Genomic DNA, 19,859 nt, shown 5'->3' on the forward strand with positions numbered 1-19,859 from the left:
AACTGATAAATCGTGCACTCTCTCTACATGAGAGAAGGATTTTGTTTCAAAATTATCTTGGTTCTTGGTTAGTTCAAGAGATGTCAGATTATAAATAATATGGAGAGTTTGGCTAAATACTTAAAGCAGGAATCTGGTAATCAATCAATCATTTCAAAGTCTAAGAGCTCCTTTGACTTAGCCTATAAATCCTTCTCTAGAGTTGAGGAAGGAGACAGGTCATAGAGCAAAGTCTCAACGCTTAGTGTAATCCTTCGCTGCTTGATCTCAGGTATTGAGCAGAAAATTGTGGTCTAACATTTATGGGGGCAGTAGATTCACAAAACTAAATATTTGATAATGGTAAATATTATTCAATTTTTTTTTTGTCATCTGAGTCAGTTCTAGTCATCTGAGTCAGTTCTAGTCATCTGAGTCAGTTCTAGTCAAAACTGAACTGAGTCCAGTTTTGTCATCTGAGTCAGTTCTAGTATCAGTACCCACTAATACTTCAGCATAAGTAAAATGATCCTCATTTATAGCTAAAGGAACTAAAATACTTATGAATAATGATGAGAATAAGGACATCGTCTGTTCAGTGAGCTCCTTCACTTGCCAATACCAATGTTCTTTATATCATTAGTGCTTTATATCATTTATCCACATAGCAATAATTGTGAGAAGGAAATATAATCTCTGTCTAAGAGAAGAGGAAACTGTCTTAGAAAAGATAAATTGTTGAGCGGAATTGAAGCATCTCTCCCACAAAGGGCATGTGCAGTGTCCACCCCTGGTCCTCTGGCAGTAAACCCTTTGTAGATATGTCTTTTGAGATGTTATTAGTTAAGGCATGCACAAACTGAATGATGGTGGTCCTTAATCCAGTATTGCTGAACTCCTTATAAGCAAAGGAAACTGGACACTGAGTAAAAAGGCCACAAGGAGCAGCCAGAAACTTGAAGTCAGTAGACCCCAGAAGAGTAAGAAAAAAGACACCACCGTGTGTATTGTCTGTGATGGAAAAGCCAAGGAACCCTGAAGATTGCTGGCCATACAGAAGGTACTGACCCTGGGAGGCAAGTCTTCTAGCTTCTGAAATCGTAAGCCAATAAATTGCCATCATTAAGCCAAGGTATTGTATAGTATCTATTTTAAAGCTAGGTAACTAATACAATCATATAGCTAGATTCACATAAGCAGAGAAAATGCAGAGCTGGAATTCACCATGTCACCTGATTCCCCACTCCATGCTATTTGCTATTAGTCATCTGAATAATCTACTCCCCTCTTCCTTCTTCCCTTTATTTCTTGCCCTGCCTCCCATCTACTCTTTAGATATTTTCTCCTCTATTTTAAAAAACATGCTGCAGACACAATCTATTTTAGGAAAAACATATATTAAACCAATATGATTTTTATATTTTATTACTGCTTCTCTAATTGCATATTTCCAATCATGTCATTCATCATACCAAAAAAGTCAGTGGTTGACCAAATCACAGTGGGAAGACTGCCCAGATTTTTCTATCTGAATTACCCTAGACCCTACTATACCTGCATTTATCCTCACATTTCAATATTGTTCCTGAGTTCAGGGCTGTAACTATTGTGTTTAACAGCTGCTTAATTCAGAGTAAGGTGACAGGACTTTACAAATATTTTAGGGAGTACTTTCATGAAACATTTTGTTGAAACTCAAAGGAGTCATAATGTTTATGCTGACATTTTCAGGCATGGTTCCTAGATGTTCATGGAGTAATAATTTTTGGTTGATAGACTTTTCAGAGCTCTTTAGGTCATACCACATCAGTGTCTATCCATTTGCCACTTGTAGGCTTCACCAGAGAGAAAGAGCACAGAAATGAGAAATGTAACTGCAAATAATTCCCAGGACGGGCCACAGATTCCCCTTTATGACTCTGTAGATTCCAAATTCCATTGGAGCTACGGGAAATGATGGCCAGGATGTGTGCGAGGCCAAGGCACAGCTCCTTCACCTGGAATGTAGTCGCTCTTTATTTCGGAATGGTTAAGGTCATGCAAACACAGGAACCACAAAGTATTTATGACTGCAGATTATTTATGACCCAGACTTCACTGTATTTATATTCATCTAGAAGATTGATTTATACATATTAGGCGCATCTTAATTTATCTGTTCTAATAATAACAGTGACTCCTTTTAGTAAATAACATCTCTCTAGAAGGGACAATAAATTACTTTCTGCCTATGGCAACCTAAAGATACCTTTGAACACGGTACCATAGATAGTTCAAGAATGTTCAAAACCTCAAATTTGAAAATGCTTTGCACTATTTACAACTACCAACCACACTTCTCATGTGACCTGTGAGTCACATTTCTCTACTACGATTCATTCCTACTTTTTCAATATTCAACAGAAACTTAGTGAGATAGTCTCTCATCCCAGAGAGCTTACTTCCTTGTGAGGGGAGATGTACAAAACTCAGATTTATATATGCACAAGCATAAGTATTTATGTAATATATATGTATTTATCAAAGGAATATATATATATATATATATCTCCATTACATGAAGAGTAGAAGAGAAGGGTAAGGAAATTGAGAGTGACAGAGCTACATGGGAATGATGCTATTTTAGATTGGGTGGTCAAGGTCATCTTAGCTGAGGAGAGGACATTTGAACCGCAAACTGTAAAAAGAGAACAATATAGCTAGAGGGACTAGAAAAGGTGAAAGTCTGAGGGAGACACCTTGACCGCATTCAAGCAAATTTGAGGAGGCCAGAATAGCTAGAGTTGAAATACTAGGCAGAGAGAGAGAGAGTACAGAATATCAGGATGTAGATTGCTGTGTCTCTAGTCCATTGTAAGGACACTTTATTTGATTATGAGTACTATGGGAAGACATTTGATGGTTCTGAACACGGAAGGTGTTTTGGTTTACTAATACTGCTGAAATGCAATATACCAGAAATAGTTTGGCTTTTACAAAGGGGATTTATTAAGTTACAAATTTATGGTTCTAAGTCCATGAAAATGTCAAATTAATGCACCAACAAGAGGATAACTTTACTCAAGAAAGGCCAATTGAGTCGAGGATTTCTCTGTCACATGGGAAGACGCATGGTGACATTTTCTAGCTCTTTGCTCCTGGGTTTCTTTGTTTTCAGGTCCTGGTTCCTTCTAGTAGCCTCCTCTCAGAACTTCTGTCTGTTTCCAAGCACTACCGTCTGTCATCTGGTTTTCATGTTCTCTTTTTAAAGGACTCCAGGAAGCTAATTAAGAGCCATCTGGAACAGGTGGATCACAACTCCATGAAAATAAACTAATACAAAGACCCCGCCCACAATGAGCCTGCCCCCACGAGACTAGATTAGGATTAAAAGGACATGGCTTTTCAGGGGTACTTAACAGCTTCAATCCAGTACAGAAGAGAAGTACATTTACTTAAATTTTAAAAGAATCAATATGGTTATTGTGTGGAGAACAGATCATTGAGTGGAGCAGAAAGAAAAGGAAGAAAGATTAAGATGTTATTAAACAAGTTCAACGTAGAGTACAGTACCTGGATCTTTGGTGATAGTTATGGAAGTAGTAAGAGAAAGTCAGATTCTGGAAATAATATGAAGTTAGATCCCCTGGAAATTGCTGATAGATTAATGTGAGGGTTGAAGGAAATAAGAGGTATTCAGGATCACATCACCTTTTTTGCCTTGAATAATTGCAAGATTAGAGTTGTCATCTACAGCATTTATTGATTAGAGTCAAGCCCAAAGGAGGTGGTGAAAAGGATATAAATTTTAGACAATTGCATACAAATGGAGATTCCTAAGAAGATTGGCCCACATGAACCAGTAGTTCAGTGGAGATCTTTAAGTCATAGATAAATATTATGATGTATTTGGAAGTTAACCATTTAAAAAGCTGGATTTTGAAAAAGATCCAAAAAGGAAAGTGACAAAAGCGTCCTGTGAAATGAGAAAAGAATAACCCGGGGCAAAGTATAAATAAAGTTTCAAGGATGAGCATGTCAAAACCTTTGTCAAATACTGCTGATATGTCAAAGAAAATTATGATGGAGAATTAAGTGTTGGATTTTGCAGTGCTTTGTAAAAAAACCTGGAAGATTTCTGGGAAAGAAAACTTGATTGGTGTTTATTCAAAAAGGAATCAGAGAAGTTGAAATGTATATAAGGGAGACTCTCAAGAGATTTTGCAATAAGGTGGGATAACACGAAGATGCAGCAGTAGCTGGAATGAGATAAACAAAGGAGAGTTTAAAAATGATAAGTTTGATAGCATGTTTATATGATAATGGGAATAATCTATAAGGGCAAAAATAAAAAGCAAAAAGAGACAAAAATAATATGAAATTGAGATTAGATAGGATTGGGACAGCTCAACAACTGAACCAAAAGAAATGGCAAAGGGCCTTTGTACGAATGCATGCAGGCTAATAGATTTTGAGGTAGAATTTCTCTGATGAAAATTCATGAGGGAAACAATTCACTAGAAATATGTTGTTGTTGTTGGTTTTTTTTTTACCTAGAAAATGATAATCGATGAATAATGCATGTGAAATTATTCTGTGAACTTTACAGCACCTTAACATTATTTCCATTATTAAAAGCAAGAATAGAAAATACTAAAGTTAAAGACAGGGAATCCATGAACGAAATGAGAGGAATATTATGCTTTTAAATTTCTTATTTAAATGGAATACGTGGGAAAAAGGTTTGCAGTTTTATTAACCCAAATTCAAAATAATTTAACATAGAACGGTATCACTCAAGTGAACAAATGCTTGCTTTTAGATAGTCTATTGTTAAAGTTTGAAAAGTACAATCTCTTCAGAATGTTCTGAGTCTGCTATGCAATGCAGAAAAGCAATTAGGAAGTAAAGTATTAGCAAGTATCACTCAGAAAATAAATATTTACTGTCAACCTTACAGATGTGAAAAGTCCCATTTCCACATATAGTTTTAATTGGATATAAACAGCCTCCTAACTATTCTATTAAGTCGTTGATAGTCTTTGAACAAATTGCAGCACCATATTATTTTTTTAAGCTTTAAAAATCATTAAATGCAGTTTAGGATGCTAATTATCTAAAACGAACCCAAAGCATTATTTTCAGAGTCCCCTTCAAAATTAAATGATTTAAATACATCATCCATGAAGCATTTCTCAACACCGTGGCAGTTAGAATATACACTTAATAGGTAACTTTCACTATTATTTAAAGGAAATATGAATAACTTTAATGTTTCATCATTTTGAGAAATTTTTATCCAAAGTTTTATTCAATGCCTACTTAATATTTTTTTAAATAGACAGAAATATCTTCATATCATAAAAATAAAAAGAAGTAAATTTTTATTGCCTTTAACATTTTGAACAGTGCGGTGTTTCCTGAAAAAAGATTTGGTCAAATCGATCAGCACCTTGTTTTCTGATACAATTGACGTATTTACAGATGATTCAGTGTATTATTAAAACAGTTTGAGGAATGTTGCTTTATGATGTTCTTAGTTTTTAAGAAAGAGATTTGGTGTGATGATAGCAAAATGATAGACACCATCGTCTTTATTTAATAATATGATTCGTTATAAATTTTGAGCTCCTATTATTTATCCAGCCTTTTATTAGGCTATTTATACACATTTACACTTGAATATAAACCAGAAGCCAGGAGCCTTATATCCTGTTTCAGAAGTGGAATCTGAATCTCACGCACATTTTTTAAGTAACTCTTCCAAGTACCTCCAGAAAGTAATGTAGCCTCAGAGTCAGGATCTGAACTTAATTGAATCCACTTTCTACAGAGATTCCCCAAATTTTCAATAGGTTATTAAATTTAAGGGATATCTAGGATCACAAATTTTCATTTAACTTCTATAGAAGTTAAATGAATCTTTTGATTTATTATCAGAAAATGCTTAGCAACTATCTGTACATAAATGGTGACATTTTAATATTCCTGGCAGTTCTTTATTACAACTATATATATATTTAGTTTCCTTTTTTCTCTTTACCTGATCCTTTCAAGTATAACACAGATATTGATGAGACAAGATTTGCAAGCAACTTGGTTTTCAACAAAATATTTTCTGTATGTTTTAATGCAAAGCATTATTATTGGTTTAAACAAAATGTGATTCAAAAGGTTTATTTGCTGATAAAGTGTGAAAAACTCAAAGCATTTCTGAAAATGGTATTGCTTATTGTTCTGATGTAGCTGTATTGTAAGCTGATAATCATCCACTAACACATGTTCACTAACTGATGATGGTTAATAATTAATAAAATAAAATAAAATGTTATGTTCAGCTAAAAGGCAGTCCCAGCATACCATGATAGGAGAGTTTCTGAAGAATATCCTGGAATCTATGTATGCAGAACATATGACCATGAAGTTGTTCTAGAGTCTCCACAGTATAAAAAAAGGCCTTGAGATCCTCCAAGAAAAACCACGAATAAATGATCCATATAAAAGAGACACTAAAATATGGCAAATTTTAGAGTAACTGATGATTGGTAAAACAACAACAAAAGATAACATATTTCATGTTGACCTTAAGAGCACTCACCTTTGAGATGCACAGGTCTACTCTTTGTCTCCATGGGGATATCCCCATAGCCAGACCAATACATGTGCTACTCATTGGATTTTAACTATAACTCTACAATCCAAAATCTAATTCTGATGACAGAACATAATGGAAATATATCAAATTGGATATTGTCAAAAGAAAAGCTATAGATTACAAGCTTATGAAAAGCAAGCAATGAAGAAAATTAAACAGAAAGTTGAGGACCAGTATGCTTAGATAAGATGCAAGTGAAAAGATACTTTTGAAGCTGAAAGGATAAGAAAATGAACTTAATATTAATTAAAGTTGAAACCTAAATGACAAAAGATAAAGTACTGGCCACTATTAAAACTAAAATGGAGAAAAAGCATGAGTGGGGCACAGGCTAAATCCTCAGTTTTCAAAGCGGGGAGCTAAAAAATGATTAAAGTTAATTAATCAAGAAATAGCAGTATATATTCATGTTATAACTATCTCCCCTATCCCAAGATAGAAAACATATATTGTTAGAGGTTTTGTTTCTGGCCAAGTGGAGTTGGGGAGATCTTTTCCTTATAAATGTTTCTGTTCCATTTTGTCTTTACCATAAATATTTAGATTTTCTGAAAATGCATAATTGTTATTCTGTTGCATATTTCTCTTTCTTGTGAGCATGCTGAATCCAAACAGCTATGGTATCTATGGCAATTTTAACTTGACAAACATGGCTACCAAAGCAAAAAAACATAGTATTAGTAGCAGTATCTCACAAATGGACACATGCCCTGGCATTCTGTATGGACAGCTATGATCATTAGAAGAGGATAAGAACTTGGTTCACAAATGTTGTAGCTCCCATGATAGTTTTAAAATGTAAATGTGTACATTTAGTGCTTCAAATGAGTCATTAAACACACATTTATATACTTTTATGAGCTGAATATCTTATAATCCAAAATGTTGCTTAATTCTGACAGGCAGAGAATATTTTGTGCATACATTACTTAAAAAACTGCAAGATGCATCAGATTATTATATTTTTCTTGTAAGGTCATTAAGGAAGTTCATGCTTAGCCATAGTCAATTTAAGTACAATATGAGCAAATATCAATGAAGCAGAATAATGACAGTCCCATATTAACCAAAATAATGCAAAATAATCACTGATTCTAACCAAGCAGTCTTATTTTTAACCTATGAATGTCAAGACATAGTCTGGCATTTAGCTTCCAGAAATTGTCTTTCTTTTTATTTATTATTTATTTATTGGTAGAAGTACCACAAGAAGGCCAAGTTTTGCTTTTTACTCTCTAGAAATCACTTTCTTGCACTGTAGAATGACCTAGTAATTTTAGCTTGTGTCCAAGGAGAGCAATGAAGTTTTATAATAAAAATGCACTTTGGCTTCATGAAATGTTGCTTATTTTCCAGAAAAGAGAGATACGATCAAAATATATTCAATGTGTTCTAATATTAATTGTGGCAAGTGTGTTAACAATTCATTACAGAAAGATGAAAATTATTTTCTCTTACATTAGGAAACAAAATTGCTTTCCAATTGTGTGGCTTAAGGCATAAATTAGGCTTTTAATAGAAGATTTTGTGACATGCCATGAATTCCAGATAAGAACTACCTTTTCATTCATTTGTTGGGGTTTTACTAACTTGTCTAAAGTAAGGTTAAAAAATCTAATTCTATGTTAATTCCCTCAGTGTTAATTGTGATGATAGTGGAATCAGTTGCTGTACTATTTTCCTTCATCATATATCTATCACTGTAACATTTTGAAACATTTTTCTAGATAATTTGAAACCTTCTTGAGTTATGATTTGCCTTAGTTTTCTGGAGCTGCTGTAACACGCAAACTGGGTAGCTTAAAAGACAAAAGAAATGTATTGTCTCAGATCCAGAGGCCAGAGGTTCAAATTCAAGGAGTCAGCATGATCATGTTTTTTCTGAAACGTTAGGGAAGAGTCTGTTCCATGGCATGTCTAGCTTTGGGCATTTGTCAGCCGTCCATCGCACCCTCTCTCTCTCATTCACTTTCTGTCTATATCTAACTTTTCTCTTCTTATAAGGACACTGATTATATCAGATTAACAGCCTGGACTACACCAGTATGACTTTGCCTACTTACCTCTCTAAGGACCCTATTTCCAAATAACATATCATTCTGAGGAGGTGAAGAAAAAGGGTTTCAACATAGCTTAATTTTGGTCTGAGCACAGTTCAATCCACAGCATGATTCTATCATGTTAAAATAAAGATAGTATCACTAAGGGAAGGTCAGAATTTCAAGGCTTCACTAAAAGTTTCTAAAAGATGTTTAATGCTTCATTAATGAAGGTATTTGATAGGACTTCGTGAATGAAATGGACCAGGAGTTTGTCACTGAGATATTTGGCTGTGTAGTTGTGCAAGTCACACAAACAGGGTATTGACAGACCAGGATTAGAGGGAGGGGAATGGTGATGCAAAGCTTGAGATGCCTATGAGATATCTAGATGAAGATCTATTCAGTAGTACCTGGAAATATGCTTGAATTTTCAAAATAAGTAGGTTTGGATGAACAGATTGAGATGCAATAAACAGATTTAGAAATAATTACTTTATTAGGGGCATATTTGGGTTCTCTAGAGAAATACAATCAACAAGAAATATCCATAAATGTAAAATTTATAAAAGTGTCTCACATAACTGTGGGAACGTAGAGTCCAAAATCTGTTGAGCAGGCTGTGAAGCTGATGATTCTGATGGAGGTTGTAGATGAACTCCACAGGAGAGGCTCACCAGCCGAAGCAGGAAGAGAGTCTGTCTCTTCTGAATCCTCCTTAAAAGGCTTCCAGTGATTAGATTAAGCATCACTCAGTAAATAACACACTCCCCTTGTCTGATTCCAAATGGAATCAGCTGTGGATGTAGCCAATGTGATCATGATTTGATTCTATGAAGTGTCCTCATAGTAAAAGACAGGCCAGCACTTGCTCAACCAGACAAATAATTACCACCAGGTGGCCAAGTTGACACATGAACATGACCATGGCAGTCCACACCTTGTCAACTTGGCCTCTGAACTCATCACCTTAAACCATACCTAATTTCAAAATAGAAAACAATAAAAGACACATTTTTTTCTCACCTAACAATACTCAACTGTCCTGCATATACCTGGAAACACAGTAACTCTCTCCAGAATAGGGTGCAAGTCCTTGGGTAATATTCATTCTTAAACTTGATATCTTACAACTTAAATAGTACAACAGGAACAAAACAGCATCACAGTACTCGTTTCTGTAACTGATCACGTGGTCGTAGCTCATATTTATCATGAGCTTCTTCCACTACCCATTCCATACTCCCTTTGCTCTCAGCAAGTACTGCAACTGGCTGTGGTTCTTTGCCCTGGTGGGCTGACCCAAACTTTCATTCCTGAAGTTTCAGAGCCATTGGTAGTCCTGTCTGGATTGGCTAGTTGCAGTTTTCCATTGATTTTAATCACAGGAATGGTGATTAAAAGGCTCCTAGGGGATCTCCTATATTCCAAGAAAAAACTCTTCTTTACCTCCATTGGGTAGTTCCAGTCTTATTTCCCCATGATAGTCAGGGTTAATCACCCCAGTCAGTAATGTCATCCCCTTCTTGGTTTGTTGATCCAGGGGCATGAGTAGCCCAAATTGACCAGATGGCAGTCTTAGATTCCAGTTCAAAGAGATCATTGTTGTTTCTCCTGGTGGAAGCACTCCCCCTTTTGGAACTAAAACCTGTAGACCAGCAGAGCTCAGGGTCTCAGGGAAAGGAAGCAACATTTTTCTAGTGGATCACTAGGGGTAATAGTGAGTGGTGTCACTCCCATTTCCACCCCTTGGTTCCAGGACCCATAGGTCTTGGCTATGGGAGAAACAGCACCATACAATGGATGCTCATTCAGAGCATACACAGCTTCATGGAGAACATTACCCCAACCTTTCAAGTTTTTGCCACCTAGTTGGCACCAAGTTTTCAAAAGGTCATTTCACCATTCTATCAATCCAGCTACTTCTGGATGATGGGGAACGTGGTAAGGCCAGAGAATTCCATGAGCATGTGCCCATTCCTGCACTTCATTTGCTATGAAATATGTCCCTTGATCAGAAACAATGCTGTGTGGAATGCCATGATGATGGATAAGGCATTCTGTAAGCCCACAGATGGTAGTTTTGGCAGAAGCATTGCATACAGGGAAAGCAAACTCATATCCAGAGTGTGTGTCTATTCCAGTTAGAACAAATTGCTGCCCCTTCCATGAAGGGAGTGGTCCAATGTAATCAACCTGCCACCATGTAGTTGGCTGGTCACCTCGGGGAATGGTGCCATATAGGGAGCTCAGTGTGGGTCTTGCTGCTGGCAGATTGAGCACTCAGCAGTGGTTCTAGCCAAGTCAGCCTTGGTGAGTGGAAGTCCATGTTGCTGAGCCCATGCATAACCTCCATCCCTACCACCATGACCACTTTGTTCATGAGCCCATTGGGCAATGACAGGAGTTGCTGGGGAAAGAGGCTGACTGGTATCCACAGAACGGGTCATCTAATCCTCTTGATTATTAAAACCGTCCTCTGCTGAAGTCACCCTCTGGTGCATATTCACATGGGACACAAATATGTTCATGTTCTTAGCCCACTCAGAAAGGTCTACTCACATACTTCTTCCCCAGATCTCTTTGTCACCAATTTTCCAATTATGGTCTTTCCAAGCCCCTGACCATCCAGCCAAACCATTAGCAACAGCCTATGAGTCAGTACACAAACGCACCTCTGGCCAGTTCTCCTTCCAAGTAAAATGAACAACCAGGTGCACTGCTCAAAGTTCTGCCCACTCGGAGGATTTCCTCTCACTACTGTTGTTCAAGGACACCCCAGAAAGGAGTTGTAGTGTTGTAGCTGTCAATTTTTGGGTGGTACCTGCTGAACCATCTGTAAACCAGGCCTGAATTTTCTCTTCCTCAGTCAATGCACTGTAAGGAACTCCCCAAGAGGCCATAGTTCTGGTCTGGGAAAGAGAAGGTAATGTGGCAGGAGTAGAGGCCATGGGCATTTGGGCCACTTCTTCATGTAACTTACCTGTGCCTTCAGGACCTTCTCTGGCCCTATCTCGTATGTACCATTTCCAATTTACTATAGAATGCTGCTGTACACACCCAACTGTATGGCTTGGTGGGCTAGAGAACACCCAGCTCATGATAGGCAACTCAGGTCTCATGGAAACTTGGTGACCCAAGGTTAAGCATTCGGCCTCTACTAAGGCCCAGTAGTAGGCCAAAAGCTGTTTCTCAAAAGGAGAGTAGTTATCTGCAGCAGATGGCAAGGCCTTGATCAAAAATCCTAAATGTCTGCATTGTGATTCTCCGATAGGGGCCTGCCAAAGGCTCCAGACAGCATCTCTATGTGCCACTGACACTTCCAGCACCATTGGATCTACTGGATCATATGATATGGTCCAAGTGGCAGAGCAGCTTGTACAGCAGCCTGGACCTGTCAGAGAGCCTCCAGGTCCCCATCAAAATTAGAAGCTTTTCTGGTTATTCGATGAATGGGCCAGAGTAGCACACCCAAATGAGGAATATGTTGTCGCCAAAATCCAAAGAGACCAACTAGGTGCTGTGCCTCTTTTTTGGTCATAGGAGGGGTCAGATGAAGCAACTTCTCTTTCCTCTTAGAAGGGATATCTTGACATGCCCCACACCACTGGATACCTGGAAATTTCACTGCAGTGGAAGGTCCCTGTATTTTTGTTAGATTTATCTCCCCTCCTCTGACACACAAATGCCTTACCAGTAAGTCGAGAGTAGTTGCTACTTCTTGCTTACTAGTTCTAGTCAACATGACATCATCAATATAATGGACCAGTGTGATGTCTTGTGGGATGGAGAAATGTTCAAGGTTCCTGTGGACAAGATTATGACATAGGGCTGGAAAGTTGATATTCCCCTGAGATAAGACAGTGAAAATATATTGCTGACCTTGCCAGCTGAAAGCAAACTGTTTCTATTGGTTCTTTTTTAGCAGCTGTTGAGGAAAAAGAATTTGTCAGATCAATAGCTGCATACCAGGTACCAGGGGATGTATTGATTTGCTCAAGCAATGATATCATATCTGGAACAACAGCTGCAATTGGAGTTACCACCTGGTTGAGCTTAATCAATAATCCACTGTCATCCTCTAAGACCCATCTGTTTTCTGTACAGGGCAGATAGGAGAGTTGAATGGGGATATGGTGGGAATTATCACCCCTGCATCCTTCAAGTCCTTAAGAGTGGCAGTAACCTCTGCAATCTCTCCAGAAATCGTGTATTGCTTCTGATTTACTATTTTGTTAGGTAGGAGCAGTTCTAGTGGCTTCCACTTGGCTTTTCCCACCACAAGTTAGAGGCAATATGGGGATTCTGCCTGTTGCTCAGTATGTCTATTCCAATTATGCATTCTAGAACTGGGAAATAACTACAGAATGAGTCCAGGGCACCACTGGACCCACTGTGAGATAGACCTGAGCTAAAACTCCATTGATCACCTGACCTCTATAAGCCCCCCTCTGACTGGTGGACCAGAGTGATGTTTTCAGTTCCCTGGAATTAATGTCACTTCTGAACCAGTGTCTAATAGTCCCTGAAATATCTGATCATCTCCTTTTCCCCAATGCACAGTTACCCTGGTAAAAGGCCATTGGTCTCCTTGGGGAAGACTTAGAGGAAGGTTAACAGTATAAATTTGTGGAAGTGTAACAGGGTTCTCCCACAAAGGGACCTGGCCTCCCTTTCATTCAAGGGGCTCTGGGTCTATAAACTGTGTCAAGTCTGGAAATTGATTAAGGGGCCATGACTCTGTCTTTTTGTAATTCAAGTTAGACTTCTGTTCACTTGACCTAGAACTCTTTTGATTATATACCTCAAACAAGAATTTAATAAACTGTCAATTTATTGTATTTCTAGGTACCCCATGATTTACTAGCCAATGCCACAAATCTCTGTGAGTCAGATTATTGCGATTCTTGCTTTGAGTTTTCTGTCTATTTCAATAACCACGTCTACCCTGTCTCTGGTGATTAAGTGCTGACACCTGGCTTCTGCCAACTTGGAATCAGGTCATCCCCATTGTATTTAAGGGTTCCAGCTCAGTGACAGCAGTTTCCACAGTAATATCTGACCTACAGAGAAGTGCAATTACAGAGTTCTTCAGGAATGATGGCGCTGTTCTAACAAATTTATTTCTCACTGTTCTGGTAAAAGATACATCCTCTAGACATTCCTGGGGTATAAGAACAGACTTTGCATGATAAATCCGCTATAACATTCCAATCTCTCCAAGCCTCTGGATCTCCTCATTTACATTATACCAGGGCAGTTCTGGCATTTCAACCTCAGGTAATGTCAGCCACCTTTTGATTCATGTTTCAGCCAACCATCCAAACACGAACATTTGGATTAACATCGAAGTTTAATGACTTTTCCAACCCCTCGAGCTATAACATTAAATGCAGAATCTCTGCTTAGTGGGTCCATTTCACTAAATTCAGCCTGATCCAGCCTTATATTCCTCCCACAATTATCCCACACCCTTAAAATACATTGCCACACATGTTCCCCTGATTTTGGTCTTTATAAATTGGAAAACTCACATAGTTTTTTTGCAGTATAATGCACCTCCTCATGTATGATACTTTGCACCTCACCTTTAGGGACTTGTTGGGATTTTAGTCTAGTTATAGGTCTGGAAGAAATGAGGGGTAGTGGGGGTGGGTCATTAAAAGAATTGAAGTGTCTTCCTAGTCATTTGTTTCAGGGCCTTCATTTGCAGTTTCATCTGGTGAAATAGAATTAATCACTCTAGGGCTAATCCCTTCAGGTGGAGGTCGGGTGGTCAACTCCTCAAAGCAAAACAGAGGTGGGGCAGCTATGCCCTCAGGGCAGAAAATTACAGGATTATCTAAAGAAGACTCAGCATGACATTGGGTTTCAACCTCTCCACCAACATCATTATCAATCCATATGTTGCCACCCCATTTTTCAGGGTCTCACTCCTTTCCAATCAATGCCCTCAATTTAATGGCAGACACCATGCAAGATTGAGATTTCAGTTTATGTTATAAAGTTGCTACTCTAACAATAAGATTCTGAGTCTGATTTTCAGAGATCTCAAGTCTATGGCTACAGGAAATAAGATTTTCCTTCAAGATATTCACAGAAATATCTATATCTGTCAGATGGCGCTTAAGCTTCTTGTTCTCCCTTTCATGCATTAATGTATACAGTATATCTAACAACAACCAACCAACACCTCTTTACTTACTATTTCTTCAAAACTCCGTAAAAGTGTCAAAAACATTATCGCCCAGAGCCTGGCTTCATTCAAGTGAAGCACTAGAAGAATCAAATGGTAATGTTTTGACTATCCCTTTTGCCAACTTACTCCTTGGATTGGCAATGTCATTCTGATTATGGGAATCAGAGTCCTTAGTGCCTTTGAGTCCAGTCAGTTTAGAAAACCATTCATAAAAAATCCAATTTTAAGATTCTTTTTCTTAAGAACCACTCTCTGTACCAAGTTGTATTAGGATTCTCTAGAGAAACAGAATCAACAGGAAACTCTCTCAAATATAAAATTTAAAAAATGCCACATGTAACTGTGGGAATGCAGAGTCCAAAATCCACAGGGCAGGCTGTGAAGTTGACAATTCTGATGGAGGGTCTGGATGAACTCCACAAGAGAGGCTCACCGGCTGAAGCAGGAAGAGAGCCTGTCTCTTCTGAATCCACCTTATAAGGCTTCCAGTGATTAGATTTAGCATCACTCCTTAAAGAAGACCCTCCCTGTGCTGGTTTGAAAGGATGTATAGCCCCTAGAAAAGCCATGTTTTAATCTAAATCCCATTTTGTAAAGGCAGAATAACTTCTATTCAATACTGTATGTCTGAAGATCATCTCCTTGGAGATGTGATTTAATCAAGAGTGGTTGTTGACCTAGGTGATGACATGTCTCCACATGATAAGTTTCTGGAGTCCTATCAAACAGGAAACATTTGGGAGAATGGAAGAGATTCAGAGAGAGGAGAGAATGTTGCAGCACCATGAAGCAGAGAGTCCATCAGCCAGCGCTTTGGAGATGAAAAAGGAAGATGCCTCCCAGGGAGCTTCATGAAAGCCAGAAGAGAAAGCTAGCAGATGACACTGTGCTTGCCATATGCCCTTCCAGCTAAGGGAGAATCGATGACTGTGTTCACCCTGTGCCTTCTCAGATGAGAGAGACCCTGAACTTCATTGGCCTTCTTGAACCAAGGTATCTTTCCCTGCATACATTTGATTGGACGTTTCTATAGACTTGTTTTAATTGGGACATTTTCCCAGTCTTAGAACTGTAAACTTACAACTTATTAAATTCTCCCTTTTAAAAGCCCTTTGGTTCCTGGTATATTGCATTCCGGCAGCTAGCAAACTAGAACATTCTCCTTGGCTGATTACAAATGAAATCAGCTATGGATGTAGCCAACGTGATCATGATTTAATTCTATGAAATGTCCTCATAGCAAAAGACAGGTCAGCACTTGCCCAAGCAGACAAATGGGTACCACCACCTGGCCAAGTTGACACATGAACCTAACCATGACAAGGGGAGTAGAAAATATGGACATGATTGATGCTTATAATAGAGCTTGTGTACAGTAAGAAACACCAGTATAACACCAAGTGAAAACAAGTAAAAGGACTGAAGAGAGTTACCAAATACCATTGTTTGCATATTCTGATTTGTCATGGCCCCAATTAACTCTTCCTCCTGGAGTTTAAGGTAGATAAGTAAGTTTTAACAATGGAAAGGCTTCTGCTTAATATATGTAAAAATACTGGTTCTAAGGGTCAAGATAGATTAAATTATGAAGAAACTTCATCCAAAGGATGATTCTCAAATCTCTGAGAGAAAGGCAGAGTGTTATGCTTGGACTTTCATTTGGATCAATGAATGAAGTCTACAGGGATAAAAAGTGAAAATGGGTTTGCTTAACTTCAAAGTTGTCTGGAAATCTGACAAAATGGTATCTCAGGATAGCAACAAAAGATGACACATGAGGTGTCTCAGGGGCTGAAACAATGTTATTTCTTTAAGACCCACTTTGCAAATAATTTACACCCTGTAGGTGCCAAGGTGGGGAAGATTCAGGTTCCAAATCATATTGCAAAAAGGATGCTATCAGGGCAGTCCATGGTGGCTCAGCAGGCAGAGTTCTCTCCTGCCATGCCAGAGACCCAGGCTTGATTCCCAGTGACTGCCCATAAAAAAAAAAAAAAAGAAAAGAAAAAAGGATGCTATCAGTAGAACACAGCTTGGATGAAGCCAATAGTTTTTGTTTACCAGTCCAAATGAAATGAAATTCATTGAGGCCGGAAAAAAGATATACTAAATAAAAATGGCAACATGGGTCTCTGCCCTCATGAACTGAGTCTCATACTTATTCTTCTAATTCCAGAGCCTTGACAAAATTAATCCTTCAGGTGATAAGGGAAGCAGTTATTGATATCAAAATCCTATACAACAGCTATAAATCTGATCAATACATGAAGCTAGGAATATCTTTTGCTTTGTAACTTCCAAAATAAACTGATAGTGCCTATTATTTCAGTGTATTACTTAGGTATAGCATGTACCCCTACTCCAAGAAAAAAGTTTTCTCATCACATATGATAGCTTACAAAGTCCCAAATGAATGGGTCTCCAATTTCCTGTCTTACCTCATCTCCTAATGCTCAATCATTGATGTACTCTGGTCCAATAAAATTGGCTTCCTTCTCTTCCTTGGTCATGCCAGGTTTATCTTTGCTCTACTGCTTCTTCTTTCTGAAACTTTTTCCACCTAACTTTCCATCATCTCTCTCTTCTCATTCAAGCTTTTCTTTGACATCAGTTTCCAATGAGGCCTACCCTATTATTTACTTAAATTCGAAGTTGCTTCCCAATTGTCTGGATCTCCCTTACTCAATTCTATTTTTTTCATAACTCTTATTATATTAAAACATATTTTAGTGTGTTAGTTTCCTAACATTTATCATGATACAACCTACTTGGTGTGGCTCAGTACCCAAGACCTCCCCGGGGGACACATTCCCCCAGATGTTTGGATTTGGATTGGCAATGGCTCTCTGCTGAGTGACTTTGAGGAAAATGTTTTCAGCCATACAGAATTTCCTTGTCCAAGTTCATTCTCCAGTTTTTCCCCTTGGAGGTAGCCCACATTCTTTAGGTGGTTATTGCTAGAGGTTGGAAATAAAAGCTAGGCCCATTGTGTCTATACTGATGGAATGCTCCAGCCCCAGAGTTACTGTGGGATGCTTTATTATGACTGTAGTAAAATTCAACTTCTCACCCTGCCCAATTCTACTTCCTTTCTCCCCACAGGGGTGTTGATTCTGAGGGAACACTTCAATAAATCTCCTGAAGATGAATTTATTCATTATGGGCCATTTCCTGGGGAATTGGAACTGAGGTGCGTATTATATAATTTGTTTAATATGCTTATTTTTACTGTCTATCACCCTCCTTAAATGTATCTACTCTCTAAGGGTTGGATGTCACATGCCCAAGTACCTGGCATATAAAAGAGGCTCAACAAATGGGTCATGAAATAGAGCTTAAATTATGAGCTAAATGGAAGAATAAAAGAATTGTCTCAATAATTAAATTAGATAAAGAATTCACATCTCAACACAAAATAACATGCATGTGGCATTTACCATATGATAATGTTTTTCTTTTGTCTATCTTATCATTTTTCTTTTTTTTTTTTTCCTACTCAAAATATTAAGATCAATAGTAAGGCCATGCATGTCTCACAGAGTCAAAACTTGAAGATCCTTTCGGTCCAAGGAAACTGGATTCTTTGTCAAGAACTTCATCATTAGGAGTTCATATATTTTCATGCTTAGGTTCTCCTCACAATATCAATTGAACTTCCTTGCCTTCTACTGTTTATTTCTCTTGTACCTAATAGCTTCTGCTCACAGTTTCTGTGTTTCTTAACCTGAACACACTTACAGCTCGGGATTGCTCATATGTCTTCATGAACTATCTCTGACCATTCACCCTCTTATATATAACATTTACTAATAGCTGAGTATCTCTCAATTTCTCAATTTAAAGGGCTCATTTGGGAAAAAAAAGGTTGATAATTCCTGGTTTTATCATATATTGTCAATAATTCTACATATTCACTGCTTTGTGTTGCATACTGAGCTCAGTCAAATCAACTGTAGCTGGGTGGAGCAGCCAGGTGGTGCAAACCTGACTATCAAAGGCTATGTCTTTGTGGGACCACTGAACAGGACTGTGTCTCTGAGATGCAAGTAAAGCAGCCCTGGCAATGGGCTGATCTAATAACACCTCTGTCTCAAAAGATCCCCAAATGCAGCACCCTCATCTGAAATTATATGAAATATAGCCAACACAGATAAAAATTTCCTCTATTTTTCTCTGTAACCTTCCAAAGTTATGATTTATTTAACATAGCCAATTAATATAAAAGGTGGGTGAGAATAATTTTAGACTATGTAAGACCTATTGGTGACTTATTATCAATAGGAAATATAAAATCCCTCTCGGGGTCTGTTCATGGTTTTGTGTGCATAAAACATTCTTCTCTTGTGAAATAGCCTCATGCTCAAGCTTGGCTGCTCTACAAACTTAATTCTATATTTTCATATATTCATTTCTAAAATAAGAAAAATTAACCCTATTCGTTTTCAATTGGATTATATTAATCTTATCATGGATTCTGTTTATAAGGACGAACCAAGTAGAAAAGACATCTAGAAAGTGTGTTCTTTGTCAACAGGCTAGTGAAAGAGAGAGAGTTTCTGCAAGCATGCTTGGAAACTGCCCACAACGGGGAAACACGTGGCCAGTCTTAGTTGCTATAAGTATTTCTATTGTGTACCCATGCTCAGAGAGTGAGGCTAAAAATGCATTTATCAAATAACTAAATAAACCAACCCAACAAATGGTGATCAGGAAAGCCTGCTTTATTTCCACTGTGGCTATTTCAGGTGTGTAGTTGCCATGACTGGCAGAAATAGATGACATGAACTTAGAGAACTCAGCGCAACCATCCCCTACTGTGTTAACATATGGTTTCCCTCTTTGATGGAATCTGAAGGTATTGGAATGAATGTTTAAACTTTCATTTTTATCACCTCACCTGAAATGGAAGGGCCTTTATACTAATGACAGGCATGTAAAAGCACCTGCTTCCAAGTTCATTATGAGCAATAGCCACTGCTATCTGTAGAAGAAAGGAACTGGCTCTTTG

General features: G+C 38.0%; 1 long non-coding RNA gene across 1 annotated transcript; it reads left to right on the forward strand.

Annotated features, from left to right (window-relative positions):
• The first annotated feature begins 1,926 nt into the window (after positions 1-1,926).
• LOC143646148 (uncharacterized) lies at positions 1,927-19,490 on the forward strand. Its single transcript, XR_013157340.1, has 3 exons — positions 1,927-2,038; positions 17,954-18,041; positions 19,386-19,490. It is a non-coding gene; the product is annotated as an uncharacterized LOC143646148 (long non-coding RNA).
• Positions 19,491-19,859: the final 369 nt, after the last annotated feature.

Source organism: Tamandua tetradactyla, chromosome 9 (genome assembly GCF_023851605.1).
Source record: "Tamandua tetradactyla isolate mTamTet1 chromosome 9, mTamTet1.pri, whole genome shotgun sequence".
Classification (NCBI taxonomy): domain Eukaryota; kingdom Metazoa; phylum Chordata; class Mammalia; order Pilosa; family Myrmecophagidae; genus Tamandua; species Tamandua tetradactyla.